General features: G+C 37.6%; 1 protein-coding gene across 2 annotated transcripts in view; it reads left to right on the forward strand.

Annotated features, from left to right (window-relative positions):
• KCNMB2 (potassium calcium-activated channel subfamily M regulatory beta subunit 2) overlaps positions 1 to 18,152 on the forward strand; it is a 304,180-nt gene that overhangs the window by 243,709 nt on the left and 42,319 nt on the right. The window contains exon 2 of one of the 2 annotated variants that reach the window (XM_016942315.3): positions 11,193 to 11,269. The exons of the other annotated variant lie outside the window; for it this stretch is intronic. The gene's annotated coding sequence lies outside the window, so the exon portion shown is untranslated. The remainder of the gene's footprint in view (positions 1 to 11,192; positions 11,270 to 18,152) is intronic. 2 annotated transcript variants of the gene reach the window in all.

Consider the following 18,152-nt stretch of genomic DNA (forward strand, 5'->3'; position numbering starts at 1 on the left):
TAACAGACTGATGTCTATTTTCCTAAGAAAACAACTGTCTGTATTGGCTGCTATCGCCTATGGGCAAAGAGGCAGTTCTTCTGGGTCTTGACAGCAGATGTTGGACAAAATAACCAAATCTGTTCTTTCGGGAGAAATAATTTACATTTATTAGTACCTATCATGTTCCAGACATTTAATATGTCTTCTTGCATCATAGCAAAACAATTGTTGGAGGTAGCTATTACAACCTTCATTTTTACAGATAAGGACATTGAGATTCAGAGGTTAACTAGCTTACCCCGTGTCATATAGCAAAGAAGGATCAGAAGTGAGAGGTAAAAGCAAGTCCATCTGCCTTCTTGATCCATGCTTCCTCTTTGTAAACTGGGTTGTCTTTTAGGAGTATATGTGTAGATTGAAGAATTCAAGATCCCAAATTCTGTTAGTCACTCATCTAAAGTGATTTCTCCTAATCCCTTGGGTTCTAAGTCCCTAATTTAGAACTCAAGAATCTATATGCTACAAAATGTAGGAGATGCAAGCTCTTAAACTATTCTAAGTTATTTATGTTATGTATAGGGCTTCCTTGGCACCCAAGTCATCCTATCAAACATTTTCCAGGCAATTCTGAAAGCATAGATTTTTTTAAAGGAGTATCTAATTTAATATTTCTCAAGAGTCTTTCACCATAGAATCCAAGCAATTTGACCTGACCTGGTTTTTCTTTGACCTGTAGCCATCCAAAGAGAATCATTATTCTTGTTAACTGATTTTTTAAAATACATCTTTAAGTATAATCCTTCAATGAGTCAGAGTAGGATTTAGAATTTCAAATACATTTTCTTTTATCTGCTTAGTGTCTTTTGCATTGTAAAAGTCTTCTTTTGCTGTTGGATCCATTTGCTTCTAAGTGGCCTTTTACCTGAAGCCTTAAAAAAAAAAAAAAAACTATCCAAGAAAACCAAAAAGTATCCACTCTTAATGTTGGCATCTGGCCCAGAATATCTCTGACAAATGCTAATATTCAATGATTTCTCTGAATTATGTCTCAAATCCCTTCAGTCAGGCTAATGCTCTTAATTTAGCATGTTAGGAATCAGGCAGAAATATGGCCAGAAGCCTTAAATGAAAAAGAATTAAAGATGAAAAATATTTTTAAAAATCTAATAAGCATCTAAAGAGATAATAAACATCATTATTAATCAAAGAAATGAAAATGTTCAATAAGATACCATCACACACTCACTAAAATAACTAGAATGAAAATTTAGGCAATGCTAATTTTTTGAAAGATTTAGAGTAAATGATAACTATTGTGCTCAATAAGTTATAATATAAATTTGACAATTGCATAGGAGAACTTTTTGGCAGTTTCTAATAATACAATTTAAAATACACATATTCTATATCCTATAAATTTACATGATGAAATATTATACAGTAATAACAATAATTGATAATTGCCATACAGAATGACACTGAGGAATATTAAAAATATAGTACTACAAACATAATATTTCAAATATAACATGACAAATAATATTATAAGATACAAAAATTACATATTGACTGATTCAAATTTTGCAAAATTTAAAAACCTATGAAATGAATCTATAATATTAAAAAAGCACAATAGTGGTTATCCCTGGAAAGTAAGTAGAGAATGGAAGGTGAATAAAAAGGGGTTCTGTGATTCTGCTACAATTCTGTTTCTTGACTTGGATGCTGGTTTTACACGTGTGTTCAGTTTGTAAAAACTTATTCAACTGCACACTAAGTTTTATAGAATTTTCTCTTTTAAAGTATACACCCATATAAAGTTAAAACATTGGCATGTTAGGTATATTAGGATATATAAAAAAGCATATTCATTTGTATACATATAAATAAACAGCTCTGTGTAAATAAGTAGCTACTAATAATGTCAGGCCTATTATTTTAATTAATCTTCACGAGAAATTTTAAAGGTTGCATTAACAGTCTCATTTTGGAGACAAGAGTATTAAGACTCAGAAAAGTTAATTAGCTTGCACCCAATGTAATACTGATAGCAAAAGAACAGAAATGGAATTCAAACTTAGTCGTCTCTATCTCCAGAGTTTCTTACCACAATTGCACTAAGCAATAAAAGACATGAATAAATCAAAGGAAGCTTTGTCCTATTGGCAAAAAGAAAGGGCTGAATGACTCAGTTTCAGGCTGAGAACACTGAGTTCAGTATGCTGGTTTCCTTCAGGAATAGAATTTTACACATATTATGAGTTCAGAGAGGCTGTGGACAAATTTAATTATAGTTCACCCAATAACCACCACAATTGGATAGAATAGGTCCAGTGAACCATATTTTCTTGGCCACAAAATACCTCCCTTAACAATTTGCCATGACACTTAAAATTTCCACAATTAATCATTAGCTCCCCTTTGGGATGGAGTAGTAGTTTATCCATTGCATTAGAGATAGGGCTCCATGGGGAAATGGAATAGGGTGAGGAAGAAATAAGGTACAAAAACGTGGTTGGATCCTAACACCATAAGAAGTTTTGTGCCCAAGATGCCCAACTCTAGAAATGCAGCCTATAGAAATCATTAACAAGGATCAGTGGAGGACTTTCATTTCGCCTTCCCATTTGAAGCTTAATCTTTCCACCCTCAACTTTACTAGATTTGCCATGAGCATTACCGAATATTCATTTACGAGTTAATGGGTGCAGCACACCAACATGGCACATGTATACATATGTAACAAACCTGCACGTTGTGCACATGTACCCTAAAACTTAAAGTATAATAATAAAGTAAAAAAATTAAAAAAAGTATTAACTGGGTGGTGTCTCATGTAATATGACTCACCTAAAGCCAAAAAATAAAAAAACCTACTTGCAATTTCTCAAAAAAAAAAAGAAATAAATAAACAAAATGTAAAATATAAATTACATTTAACCAAAGACAGATTATAAGTCAAATAAGTTGCAGGAACAGACCTCGATTTCAACTTTCCAAAGTAGAACATAAGAAAACTTTTCAGGTGAAAGGAACCTTAGACTCATCTTTTTCAATCCCACATGTTACATATAAGGAATAGGAGACCACGAGGCAAAAGGACCCCAGTTACAGATGAGTTAATAGCATAGCTAGTGCTCTTTCCATGGCTCACTCTTTTCTTCATGCCTTTCTCCATAAAAAATTAAATATCACATCTATGAACGTCTACTGAATACATTTAACTGTGTGAACCTTTACACCGATTTTATCTTTCAAATCTAATATATATGTAATTCATTTTTAAGTGGTAATAGCATATACTTAATGCTTCCCATGTTGCAGACATTTTTCACACATTAACTCACATGTATATCATATCATTATTCAGGTATTAACATATATATGTATTAACTCACATATATTCACGTTACATATAGTATGTACTGTTGCATATGCACATATATGGTATAAAATTATTGCATTGTAACATCACAAAGTAGATCACATAAGTTAACTCAACCTTCACAAGAACTTTATGAGGTGTATACTGTTATTATCACGCTAATTTTACGGAAGAAAAGACAAATGTAAAAAAGCATTAGAAATTGCCCAAGGCCACTTAGATAATAAGGAGCAAAGCCTAGGTTTGGGTCCATCTGTTCATATTCTTACCATTATATTTTATTTTCTTGTCTTTTTCTCATCCTGCCACACTCTTCTATCATCCCTCATTTTCCCTCTCTCTCTAAATTTTGTGTCACGAAGAATTAATGGAAGAAATAAGCTGAATGTTGCCATCGCTTAACCATTATTTCTTTGATGGGGTTTTGGTACTTCATTTGCCTAGCAAAAATTAAATTCCGAAAAAAAATTAAATTTTGAAAAAATTCAAAACCAATGAGAGAACGTTGGTTTTGAAGTTGGACAGGCTTGGACTGAAATTTCATCTTCACCAATGAACAGTTATGTGAACTGAGAAAATTACTTAGTTTTCTGAAAATTAGTTTCCTCTTTGGGTAAAGAGTTCTCATAAAGGTTACTGTCAGATGCATACAAATGCATTATGTACATAGGTCTAGAGAAGTATCTCACATTTTCATGTCTATTGTTGTCATCTCAAGTTCTTCTCCATAAAGAGCTCTTATTATAGTTTGAATCCCTTGATTCTCAATTGAGATAGAAACAAGAGTTAAACCACATTCACCATGGAGGAAAGGGTGGTTTCAACATAAATCTGTCATTTATACTGATCTAGGAGGAACACATGAGTTATGAGCAGGTTTCCTCACACCAGCTGTGTATGTGTGATGCCCAACACAGTGAAGGTTTAACAATTAAGCTGGTTTTAAATGTGTAGCATAGAAGGAATCAAAACTGAACATCAGTTGTGATTATTCACTTGTACAGCTCACTAAAGGTAAATTATCAAACAGTGAACTAATTAAGACCATGTAAAAATGTGTTTTCCATTTCTTCAGAGGGCTTTTGGGGTTCTTTGGAAAAAAATCAAACAGAAGGGCTTTATGTATCAGTATGGCCAAATTTTGAAAAAAAATTCTGCTATTTCCCCCAAATGGAAAAAACTAACATTTACTGAGTACCTACAGAATACCATATATATTATTTCAAATAATTGTCACATGGAAATCCTGTATGATATCTGCTATTACTCTAATTTTCTTGATGAGGAAAATGAAACTCAGGGAAATTAACAATGTATTTGTGTCATATAATTACTAAATAATGGAGCTGGGATTGCAACCTGAATCTAATTTAAAAGTTCTTTCAACTAAACCTGAGATGGTCATTTCTGATAGCTGTGATGACCATAGAAGTGATGCAATGCAAAACTTATTTTATTATTTATGAACATGCCTAACAATCTTATATTAAAGACACCCATCCACACTTGTCTGACCTGCTTGTCTAGTCCTCTAGACCAAAGTTCTATAAGAGCAGAGGCATTGTCTGATATGTTTATCAATATGTTCCCAACACCCAACTCGGTGCCTGCCACCTAGCTAAAAGTTCAGTAAGTATTTGTTGGATAAAGAAGTGAATGCTGAATTGATTAAAAGAATACAGATTAGCTCCACAGTCATATTTTCACAGATGGTGAAACTGGGGGAATAGGGAGTGTTTTGTCTGCAGTTTACCATTGCTCAGTGACAGAATGAAGATTAGGAACCCAAAGCTCTGAATAAAAGCCCATTGCTGAGTTTAATGAACCAAGTCAACAGCAGGCTAAAGGACAGGTACATTATTTAACCTGAGCTGCTGTCCTCCTGAAACAGATGTCAATGTGTCATGATTACATGAGCAGCAGTTGTTTTACATAACACATGACAGAGGTCACAAGTGACCACCACACCATTGCCAGTCAGAGGAGTCCATACATGGTTGCCCCAGCAACTGAAAAGCAGGCTGCAAGACAACCTAATAGAACCCTCCAGCAATCACCACCACTTCCAAGCAATAGGAACACTACATGGAAAGACAATCCACACAAGAAAACACCTTCATAAGAAGCAAAAATCAGGTGAGCAGTCACAGTACCCGGTTTTAAAATCATAACAAGGAAAGCGCATTGAAAAGGGTAGGAAAAACAGTCTTGAATTGCCCACACTGCCACTTCCATCCCCTGGCAGAAGCTGCATGGCACAGAAAGAGAATCTGTGTGCTTGGAGAAGAGCACAGTGATTGTGGGACTTTGTATTGAAATTCACAGCTGCCCTGTCACAGCGGAAAACAACATGGGGGCAGAACCCAGCTGGCACCATCAGACAGAATATTTAGACAAGCCCTAGCCAGAGAAGAATCACCCTTCTCAGTGGTCAGAACCTGAGTTCCAGCTAGCTCCATCACTGTGGGAAAAAGTCCTCTAAGGTCCTAAACAAACTTGAAAGGCAGCCTAGGCCACAAGGACCGCAATTCCTGAGCAAGTCCTGATGCCGTGCTGGGCTCATAGCCTGTGGACTTGGTGGGCACACAACCCAGGGAGACACCATCCGGGGCAACTAAGGGAGTACTTGTATCACCCCTCCCCCAAACCCAGGCAGTGCAGCTTGCAGCTCCAGGAGAGACTCCTTTCTTCTGCTTGAGGAGAGGTAAGGGGAAAGTAAAGAGAACTTTGTCTTGGAACTTGGATACCAGCTCAACCACAGTGGAATATGGCACCAGGCAGAGTCCTAAGGACTCTATTCCAGGCCCTTGCTTATGGATGACATTTCTAGATACACTGTGGGCCAGAAGGGAACCTACTGCCTTGAAGGGAAGAACCTAGTCCAGGTAGGATTTATTACCTGCTGACTAAAGAGTCCTTGGGCCTTAAATAAACATCAGTGGTTGCCAGGCAGTACTTATCACGGGGCTTCAGTGAGACCCAGGGTCATGCTGGCTTTAAGTGTGACCCAGCACATTCCCAGCTGTGGTGCCCATAGAGAGAGACTTCTTCTGTTGAGGAAAGGAGAGGGAAGACTAAAGGGCACTTTGTCTTGCAGCTTGGGTACCAACTTGGCCACAGTAGGGTAGGGTACCAAGCAGGCTTCTGGGATCCCCAATTCCAGATCTTGGTTCCTGAATGGCATTTCTGGACTCACCCTGGGCTGGAGGGGTGATCACTGCCTTAAAAAGAGAAACTCAGGCCTAGCTGGGTTCACTATCTGCTGCCTGAAGGGACTTTTGTCCTTGAGTGAATATCAGCAGTAGCCAGGCAGTGGTCACTGTGCACCTTGGGTAAGAAACAGTGCTGTGCTGGCTTTGGATCCAGTCCAGTGCAGTCCCAGTGGTGGTGGCCACAGAGGTGCTTGTGTCACCCCTCCAACAGCTCCAGGCAACTCGGCACAAAGAGAGACACTTCATTTGTTCAGGGAAAAGTTAAGGAAGAGGAGAAGAGTCTCTGCCTGGTAATCCAGGGAATTCTACTGCATCTTACCAAGACAATCAAGGTAGTATCTCTACAAGTCTGCAAGAGCCACAGTGTTACTGGGCTTGAGGTATCCCATAATGCAGATACAGCTGCAGTGACCAAAGTTTTAGATCACAACACTTCATTCCTCTTGAATACCTGGAAAGCCTTCCCAAGAAGGACAGATACAAACTACTCCAGACTGCAAAGACTATAATAAATACCTAACTGTTCAATGCCCAGACATTGCTGAACATCCACAAGCACCGATACCATCCAGGAAAACATGACCTCACCAAATGAAGTAAATAAGGCACAAGTGGCCAATCCCGGAATGACAGACATATGTGACCTTTCAGACAGAAAATTCAGCATAGCTGTTTTAAGGAAGCTCAATGGAATTCAAGACAACACAGAGAAGGAATTCAAAATCCTACCAGTTAAATTTAACAAAGAGATTGAAATAGTTTTTAAAAATTAAGCAAAAATTCTGGAGTTGAAAAATTTAACTGACATACTGAAGAATGTATCAGAGTCTTCCAACAGCTGAACTAATGAAGCAGAATAAATAATTAGTGAGCTTGAAAACAGGCTGTTTGAAAACACAGTCAGAGGAGACAAAAGAAAAAAGAATAAAAAACAATGAATCACACCGACAGGATCTGTAAAATAGCCCCAAAAGGGCAAATCTAAGAGTTATTGGCCTTAAGGAGGAGGCAGAAAAACAGATAGAGTAGAAAGTGTATTCAAAGGGATAATAACAGAGAAAATCCCAAACCTAGAGAAAGATATCAATATTCAAGTACAGGAAGGTTATAAAACACCAAACAGATTTAACTCAAAGAAGATCACCTCAAAGCATTTAACAATCAAACTTCCAAAGGTTAGGAATAAAGAAAGGATATTAAAAGCAGCAAGAGAAAAAAGGTAAATAACATACAAAGAAGTTCCAGTATGTCTGGCAGCAGACATCTCAGTGGAAACCTTTCAGGCCAGGAGAGGGTGGCATGACATATTTAAAGTACTGAAAGGAAAAAAAAAAAAAACTTTCCTCATAAAATAGTATACCCAGCAAAAATATCTTTTAAACATGAAGGAGAAAATGTTTTCCCAGACAAAGAAAAGCTGAGGGATTTCATCAATACGAGACCTGTCCTACAAGAAATGCTAAAGGAGTTCTTCAGTCTGAAAGAAAAGGATGTTAAGCAATAAAAAATCATCTGAAGGTACAAAATCCACTGAAAACAGCAAGTACACAGACAAACTCAGAATATTAGAACATTGTAATTGTGGTATATAAAGTACTCATATCTTGAGTAGAAAGACTAAAAGATAAACCTATCAAAAATAATAATTACAACATCTTTTCAAGACATAGTATAATAAGGAATAAATAGAAATGACTAAAAGTTTAAAAGTGGGATGAATTGAGTTAAAATGTCAAATTTGTATTAGTTTTCCTCTTATTTGTCTGCTTGTTGTTTTTGTTTGTTTTTGAAATCAGTGTTAAGTTGCTGTCAGCTTAAAATAATGGGTTATAAGATGTTATTTGCAAGCCTCATGGTAACCTCAAATCAAAAAACCTACCACAGATACACAGACAATTAAAAGTAAGAAATTAAAGCATACCACTAGAAAAAAAATTACCTTCACAAAAATGGACACGGGAAGAAAAGAAGGAAGAAAGAGAAGACTGCAAAACAACCAGAAAGCAAGCAATAAAATTGCAGGAGTACATCTTTACATATCAATAATAACATTGGATGGAAATAAATGAACATCTTCAATCAAAAGACATAGAGTGGCTGAATGGATTTAAAAAAAAAGACCAAATGGTCTGTTGCCTACAAGGAACACACTTCACCTATATATACACATAGGCTAAAGACAAAGGAGTGGAAAAAGATATTCCTTGCAAATGAAAACCAAAAAAGAGCAGAAGTAGCTATTCTTATATTGTATGAAAGAGATTTCAAGACAAAAACTAGTGATGGACTAAGAGCTCCAGCTGGGGAAGTGTCACTGCCAAGCCTGCAGCCTGACACCCTCTCAATAGTGCCTGCATTGGGTGTCACAGCACCTGTCTGAGCACTGGGCACACCCAAGGGCAGGCTCAGCTCCCAGCCAGCCTTCCCATCTTGGCTGCTGCTTGGAGCCTGTACTGTCACTGCTGCCCTTTCTCTCAGGCCACACAGCCCAGTAAACACAGCCACAAGCTATATCGACAGTGCCCATGTTCTGCTGCTGAGCCACCATGGAGTCACTCAATCCTTGGAGCCTAAATATACACAGCCCTGCTCTCAGACATACTTCCATTAGATTTAATAGCCAGCCTTCATCAATACTAATTTTCAGCTATGGAATCAAATATATATGGCCCTACTCTGGGACACGCCTCTACCAGATTTAATAGACATTCCTCATTAACACTTTCAGCTATGGAATTGCAGACAGTTGATGATGAAGCAATGATATCATAAATGAATATCAAGTCAGGGAAGCAGAATGATGCCCAAGGGTGGATGTTCTAAAACATGACAAGAATTTTCTCTCAGTGATGACATGGCAGAGAAATAAGCTAGGAAAAAATGATAAGATAAAGTTTCTCTAACCAAGACCTCAAAGCTGGACTACAGTGATGGAGGGAAGGAATTGAGAGAGCAAGCCACCAAGCGGAAGCTGCTCTTCACCCTGGGGGGGGGGCAATGGAGAGCAGAAGGACTCAGACACAGATGCTTCCAGCCAGCCCCATCTCTGTTGTGGTACTGCAAGGTTGATACACTCCCTGAAGCACCACGGCATGAGATGGAGGTTCCTACAGCCAAGAAGAAAGAGAAGCAGGTTCTGAGCAGAAGACGATTAAGAAGGAGCCTGTCATCCAGAAGTCCAGCCTGCTATTTGGCATGGGGCTATCAGGGATCCAAGCCAGCTACCTCATCTCTGAACACCAGCAGGTGACTCTTCCCATGCAGATGACAGCCAAGGAGTCTGAAAACAGCCCAGAGGACAAAACACCAAATCACCCCTCCCAGTCTACAGTGTGTTGGAAGGGAATAGCTAACTCTGCCTCAAAAAACAAAGATAAAGGGAACAAGACAAACAAACAAGGAGAGACCTTTCTGCACTGAGCTGCCATCTGAAGGGATATCCAGGACTTCAAAGGGTTCATTAGTGAGTGGATGGACATCAACACCAAGGTCTTCACAGGCTGGACAGTGCCGCATGTAACATGTAACAAGGGATATTACACGGTTGCAAAGCAGCCACTGGCCCCAGGTACAGAGGTGAACACTAAGGGCCTGGTGAACACTACGCCTTTGCAGAACACCACCAACAACAGGCATGACAAGATTGGCAACTTCCCTTGGCCCTTCACACGTCTGCTCTGTCCTGATGTCTGGGTCATTCTGTAGCTTCGTGTTCCCCTATCCTAGCTAGTCTCATGGTGCTGGGCATGAGGAAGTACGTTTTTGCCTCCCTAACCTCAAAGACCAGCTGTCCCCTCTATCTGCCCCCAGCTTTCTCACCTTGGATCAGTACCTGAACAGCCTCTCACAGTATTCACAACAAGCACCATCTAAAAAAAAAAGGCTTATATCCATGAGACATGTAGGTCTGGTTGTGTTTTATCAGGTGAAGGATTACACCAAGTGGAAGGAGGCCTGCAGGAGTTGCTGCTGGTCCCTGTCGTTGTCACTGTGGGACTGTTAGACCTGCAAGGCAGATCCATCCAAGTCTGGAATGAGGTAATACCATTCCACAGGTATAGCCAGTGCATAGGATGATAGAATCAAGATTCAAAAAATGATGATTATAACCAGCTCAGAAGCAGTGAGCACTAAGAGGACTCAGCCTTCATGGAGAAGTGGCTGTTTCCAGGTCTGAAGCAAGGAATAACATGATGCACCCAAAACCCTCTGTCTTGCTGGAAAGGAGGGCTGGAACTCACAGGTGGGGAGGGTCTTAAGTAATCACCACAGCTCTGTGAAGAGCCCCCTGGCCATAGGCAGTATAGTTGGAGTGTGGTAAGGACAAGGCCAGGGGGACAAATGAGGCCACATCTGCTTGCATCCATCATTCTCCTTTATGGCAAGTCATGCCTGGCTATTGTGGGAGATGCTGGAATCCACAGTGCCTAGGGTGTAAAAAACAGTTGCAAAATGACAAGTCACTGTGGGGGATGGAGGGGACTCTGAATTAAAGATTTCTGTGACAATCAGGGAAACCTGAACTGATTACATATTTGATGTTAAAAAAAAATCCTATTAAATTTTTAGGTAAGATAATGGCATTATGGTTTGTTTTGTTTGTTTTTTTTAAGGGCCCTTCCAGAGAAATGTACTGAAAAAGTCTACGCAATGTCTGGGATTTGCTAAACAATACCTGGAAAGCAGACAGGTATGAATGGAATGGCACTGGCTGTGGGCTGACAGGTGATGCAACTGGGGCAGGGGGCAACCTTTGAGTTTTTATATTTTTGTAATTATCACTTTTAAACTTTTTGTTATTGAGAATGTCAAAGACTCTGGAAACATAGTGAGGTAAGCAAGAAAATGGTCCCCAAGTGCTTACGTCACGACCCCAGAAGCTATGGGTATATGACCTCACATAGGAGATTATCCAGGATTATCTGGGCTGGCCCAGGGTAACCACGTGAGTCCTTGCAGTTTAAGAGCTTTTCCTGGCTGAGCCACGCAGATACCAAAAGAAGCAGAAAACATTAGAGCCTGAGGGCCCTCCTCAGGCTTCTTCTGGTATCTGGCTTTGCTGGCCTTGGAGTAGGGGGCCAAGGAATGTGGTGGCCTCTAGGGGCTGGGAACAGCAACCTCAGTCCCGCTCCTGCCAGCACCTTGACCTTAGCCCAGTTAGGGAGGCAGATTTTGGACCTCTGACTTCCAGAACTGTAGCCTAAGATTGCAGTGATTTGTTGTAAGTTGCAATAGAAAACTCATACACATAAAAACTCTGTGTGGATTAAACAATATAAAATATAATATACTAAATAAAAATAGATTATGTGTGTGACAAGACTCTATATTAAACTTTATTACAGATTCTTTTAATGCACTAATCTCAGACTGAAATAAAGTTGAGATTAAATTTAATATTTGTACTTGAGTTATGTGTATCACTGTCCTGGTGTATGAAACACAGTTTGCTGATGATAAACAGCTGGACAGCGCTCTGGAAATGTCACCATGGGTGTTCCTGCCACTAATATTACCACCTTTATGCTTGTGAAGTCAAGCAAGGAAGATACTATCTTATATTATAATGTAAATGAAAATGAAAAATAAACCAGCTTACAGAAACTTGGAAAAAGAAGAAAATGTATAAACAGAGACAAAGAAGGTCATTATGTAATGATAAAGGGGTTAATTCATCAAGAGGATATAATAATTATAAATATGTGCACCCAACACTGAAGCCCCTAGATATAAAAAGCAAATATTAGAGCTAAAGCAAGAGATAAATCCCAAGACAATAATAGCTTCAACACCCCACTTTCAGTATTGGACAGATTATCCAGACAGAAATCAGCGAAGAAACATTGGATTTAATCTGCACTATCACATAAATTGACCTAATAGATATTTACAGAACATTTCATCCAATGGCAGCAGAATACACATTCTTCTCCTCGGCATATGCATCATTCTCAAGGATAAACCATAAGTTATGCCACAAATAAGTCTTTAAATATTCAAAAAAATTGAAATAATATCAAATATCTTTTCTGACCACAATGGAATAAAACTAGAAATCAATAACAAGAGGAATTTCGGAAACTATACAAATGTATGGAAATTAAACAATATGCTCCTGAATGACCAATGGGTCAATGAATAAATTAAGAAGGAAATTAAAAATTTTATTGAAATAAAAATGGAAATACAACATAGCAAAACCTATGGGATACAGTGAAAGCAGTAGTAAGAGGAAAGTTTTTAGCAGTAAACACCTACATCAAAAAAGTAAAAAAACTTCAAATAAACAACCTAATGATGCATCTCAAAGAACTAAAAAAGCAGAAGCAAACCAAACCCATTCTTAATAAAAGAAAAGACATAACAGAGAGCAGAAATAAAGAAACTGAAATGAAGGAAAACAATACAAAAGATCAATGAAACAAAAAGTTGGTTTTTTGAAAAGATAAAGTTGAAAAACCATTAGCCAGACTAAGAAAACAAGAGAAGACTCAAATAAATAAAATCAGATTAAAAAAAGGAGGCATTACACCTGATACTGCAGAAATTCAAAGGATCATTAGAGACTACTATGAGCAACTATATGGCAATAAATTGGAAAACTTAGAAGAAACAGATAAATTCCTAGATGCATACAATCCACTAAAATTGAACCAGAAAGGAACTCAAAACCTGAATAGACCAATAATAAGTAATGAGATCAAAGCCATGATAAAAAGCTTCCTGCAAAGAAAAGCCCAGGACCTAATGGCTTCACTGCTGAATTCTACCAAACACTTAAAGAACAACTAATACCAATCCTACTCAAACTATTCAAAAAAATAGAGCAGTTACACTTCCAAACTCATTCTATGAGACCATGATTACCCAGATACAAAAACCAAAGACATCAAGAAAAGAAAACTACAGGCCAATATCCCTGATGAATATTGATGCAAAAATCCTCAACAAATAGCAAATCAAACTCAACAACACATTAAAAAGATAATTCATCATGACCAAGTGAGATTTATCCCAGAGATGCATGGATGGTTCAACATACGCAAATCAATCAATGTGATACGTCGTATAAACAGAATGAAGGACAAAAACCATATGATCATTTCGACTGATGTTGAAAAAGCATTTAATTCTGTGAAGAATGTCAATGGTAGTTTAATGGGAATAGCATTGAATCTATAAATTACTTTGGGCAGTATGGCCATTTTCATGATATTGATTCTTCCTATCCATGAGCATGAATATTTTTGCATTTGTTTGTGTCCTCTGTGATTTCCTTGAGCAGTGGTTTGTAGTTCTCCTCGAAGAGGTCCTTCACTTCCCTTCTTAGCTGTATTCCTAGGTATTTTATTCACTTTGTAGCAAGTGTGAATGGGAGTTCATTTATGATTTGGCTCTCTGCTTGCCTGTTGTTGGTGTACAGAAATGCTTGTGACTTTTGCACATTGATTTTGTATCTTGAGATCTTGCTGAAGTTGCTTATCAGTTTAAGAAGCTTTTGGGCTGAGACGATGGGGTTTTCTAGATATAGGATCATGTCATGTGCAAACAAAGACAATTTGACTTCCTCTCTTTCTGTTTGAATACGGTTTATTTCTTTCTCTTGCCTGATTGCCCCGGCCAGAACTTCCATACTATGTTGAATAGGAGTGGTGAGAGAGGGCATCCTTGTCTTGTGCTAGTTTTCAAGGGGAAGGCTTCCAGCTTTTGCCCATTTAGTATGATGTTGGCTGTGGGTTTGTCATAAGTGGCTTTTATTATTTTGAGGTATGTTCCTTCAATACCTAGTTTATTAAGAGTTATTAAGAGAATTCAGCTGTAAATCCGTCTGGTCCTTGGTTTGTTTTTGTGTTTGTTTGTTTGTTTGTTTGTTTGCTTGTTTTGGTTGGTAGGCTCATTGCAGCACTATTCACAACAGCAAAGACATGGAATCAACCCAAATGCCCATCAATGATAGACTGGATAAAGAAAATGTGGTACATATACACCATGGAATACTATGCAGCCATAAAAAGTAACAAGATCATGTTCCTTGCAGGGACATGGATGGAGCTGGATGCCATTATGCTGAGCAAACTAATGCAGGAACAGAAAACCAAGCACTGCATGTTCTCACTTATAAGTGAGAGCTGAACAATGGGAACACATAGACACAGGGAGGGGAACTACACACACCAGGGCCTGTCAGGGAGTGAGGTGGGGGGGAGGGAGAGCATTAGGAAAAATAGATAATGCATGCTGGGCTTAATTACTAGGTGGTGGGTTGATAGGTGCAGCAAACCACCATGGCACATGTTTACTTATGTAACAAACCTGCACATCCTGCACATGTACCCCAGAACTTAAAAATTAAAATTAAGAAAAAAAAAGAAATAAAAATAAACAATGTGATGTTGGTCACTGACTCAAAAATAAAGCACTGACTAAAATACAATATCCCTTGATGATAAAAAAAAAAACTCTCAACAAACTAGGCATAGAAGGAACATATCTCAACATAAGAAAGGCCATATATGACATACCCATAGCTGATATCATACTGAATGGGGAAAAAATGAAAGCCTTTTCTCTAAGATCTGGAACACACCAAGGATGCCTACTTTCACCACTGTTATTCAACATAGTACTGGAAGCCCTAGTTAGAGCAATCAGACAAGGGAGAGAAATAAAAGACACCCAAATTGGAAAGGAAGAAGTCAAATTATCCTTGTTTGAAGACTATATAATCTTATACTTGGAAAAACCTAAAGACTTCTCCAAAAACCTATTGGAACTGATAAGCAAATTCAGTAAAGTTGCAGGATCCAAAAATCAACACACAAAAATAGTAGCATTTCTATATGCCAACAGCAAACAATCTGAAAAAGAAATTAAGTAATTCCACTTACAATAACTACAAATAAAAAAAAATCTGGGAATAAACTTAACCAAAGAGGCAAAAGAACTCTACAATGAAAACTATAAAACAATGATGCAAAAAATTGAAGAGTTCACAAAAAATGAAAAGATATTCCATAGTCATGGATTGGGAGAATCAATATTGTTAAAATGTCCATACTACCCAAAGCAATCTACAGATTCAATGCAATCCCTATCAAAATACCAATGACATTCTCCACAGAAATAGAAAAATGATCCTACAATTTATTTGGAAACACAAAAGACCTACAGTAGCCAAAGCCATACTGAGCAAAAAGAGCACAACTGGAGGAATCATATTATCTGACATCAAATTATGCCACACAGCTATAGTAACCAAAACAGCATGGCACTGGAAGAAAAAGAGACAAATACACCAAAGAAACAAAATAGAGAACCCAGAAACAAATCTACACATCTATATTAAACTCATTTTCAACAAAGGTAGCAAGAACATATATTGGGGAAAAAGATAGTCTTTTCAATAAATGGTGCTGGGAAAACTAAATATCTATATGCTGAAGAATGAAACCAGACTCTGTCTCTTGACATGCGCAAAAAACAAATCAAAATGGATTAAAAACTTAAATCTAAGATCTCAAACCATGAAACCACTGTAAGAAAACATTAAGGAAGCTCTCCAGGACATTGGTCTGGGCAAAGATTTCTTGAGCAGTACCCCAAAAACACAGGAAAACAGAGCAAAAATCCACCAATGGGATCACATCAAGTTAAAAAGCTTCTGCATAGCAAAGAAAAGAATCAACAAAGTGAAGAGACAACCCACAAAATGGGAGAAAATATCTGCAATCTATCCATCTGACAAGGGATTAGTAACCAGAATATGTAAGGAGCTCAAACAAATCTATAGGAAAAAAATCTAATAATCTGATTAAAGAATGGGCAACAGTTCTGAATAGACATTTCTCAATAGACATACAAATGGCAAACAAGTATATGAAAAGGTGCTCAACATCATTGGTCATCAAATAAATGCAAATTAAAACTACAATGAGATATTGTCTCACCCCAAGTTAAAATGGCTTTTATCCAAAAGACAGGGAATAACAAATGCTAGTGAGGATGTGGAGAAAAGGGAACTCCTGTACACTGTTGGTGGGAATGTAAATTAGTACAACCATTATGGAAAACAGTTTGGAGTTTCCTCAAAAAAATATAAATAGAACTACCATATAATCCAGCAATCCCACTGCTAGATAAACCCAAAAGAATGCAATTCAGTATGTCAAAGAGATACCTGTACTACCACGTTTGTTGCAGCACTATTCACAATAGCCAATATTTGGAAGCAACTTAAGTGTCCATCAACAGATGAATAGATAAAGAAAATGTGGTACATATACACAATGAAGTACTATTCAGCCATAAAAAAATAGATCCTGTCATTTATTCCAGCATAGATAGAACTTGAGGTCATTATATTACGTGAAATAAGCCAGGCACAGAAAGACAAAGTTCGCATGGTCTCACTCATTTGTGGAAGCTAAAAGTTAAAACAATTGAACTCATGGAGATAGAGAGCAGAAGGATGGTTACCAGAGGCTGGGAAGGAAAGTCAGGAATGGAGGGAGAAAATGAGAATGGTTAATGGGTACAAAATATAGTTGATAGAATGAATAAGATCTAGTATTTAATAGCACAACAGGGTGACTGCAGTCTACAATAATTTATTGCACATTTTAAAATAACTAAAAGGGTAATAATTGGATGGTTTGTAACACGATGAAATGATAAATGCTCGAGGTGATGGATATCCCATTTACTCTGATATGATTGTTACCCATTGTATGCCTGTATCAAAATAACTCATGTACCCCATACTATATGCAATACTATGTACCAATAAAAATTAAAAAGAAAGAAAGAAAAGAAGTCTGCAATAAAAATCCAAAGAATGTATTCTCTCTTATTTCATTCTTCTCAAAAGACAATAGTGTTCTGCAATGCACTCTTCTTTTCCTCTACAACTGGGCAGTAAGCACGGCTATTCATTCAATCTTCTAGGCATCAAATTGGGAGAGAAAAGTATTTTTCATTCTTGTTATGAAGCATCAAGAGACTATTCAGTAGTACTTGCCAGTTCCCAAAATTATACTGACATTTAAGGGGTAGTTAGAGAAATAAGAATCCACAAAAAAATGGAAGGAGCAGCTAGATAATAAGAAGGAAAGCTAAGAGGTCATTGTCCTCTAAGTCAAGGTTGCAAAGCAGTTACAACATTTCTCTTTATAGTAGAAGGAAATGAGCAACAGTATCAAATTCAGCAAGCTGAGAGCTTAAGTAAATGTGGAGAAACAACTATTATATATACCTGCTGGGAAGTCATAGCAACCTTAGAAGAGAGCTGGTCTGGTGTAGTACAAATGTTGATTTGTTATTCTGACTCTTCCATGGACTGCACTCCTTAGAAGCAGGTCTGAATGTTTTGGTCCCCACAGTACCTAGGACAGTGCCTGGAATGTAAGAGGCACTTAATAAATGTTTGGCAAATGAATGAACTAAAACAAAGTAAAGTATGTAGTTGATTTGGAGGGAAAATATCCCAATGACATTTAAAACTGCTTGTAATAAGATGCACCAATATTTTCTTAATTTAATCACTAAGTCTAAAATTATCACCATATATTTGGGTT

This window comes from Pan troglodytes, chromosome 2, assembly GCF_028858775.2.
Source record: "Pan troglodytes isolate AG18354 chromosome 2, NHGRI_mPanTro3-v2.0_pri, whole genome shotgun sequence".
NCBI classification, from domain to species: Eukaryota; Metazoa; Chordata; class Mammalia; order Primates; family Hominidae; genus Pan; species Pan troglodytes.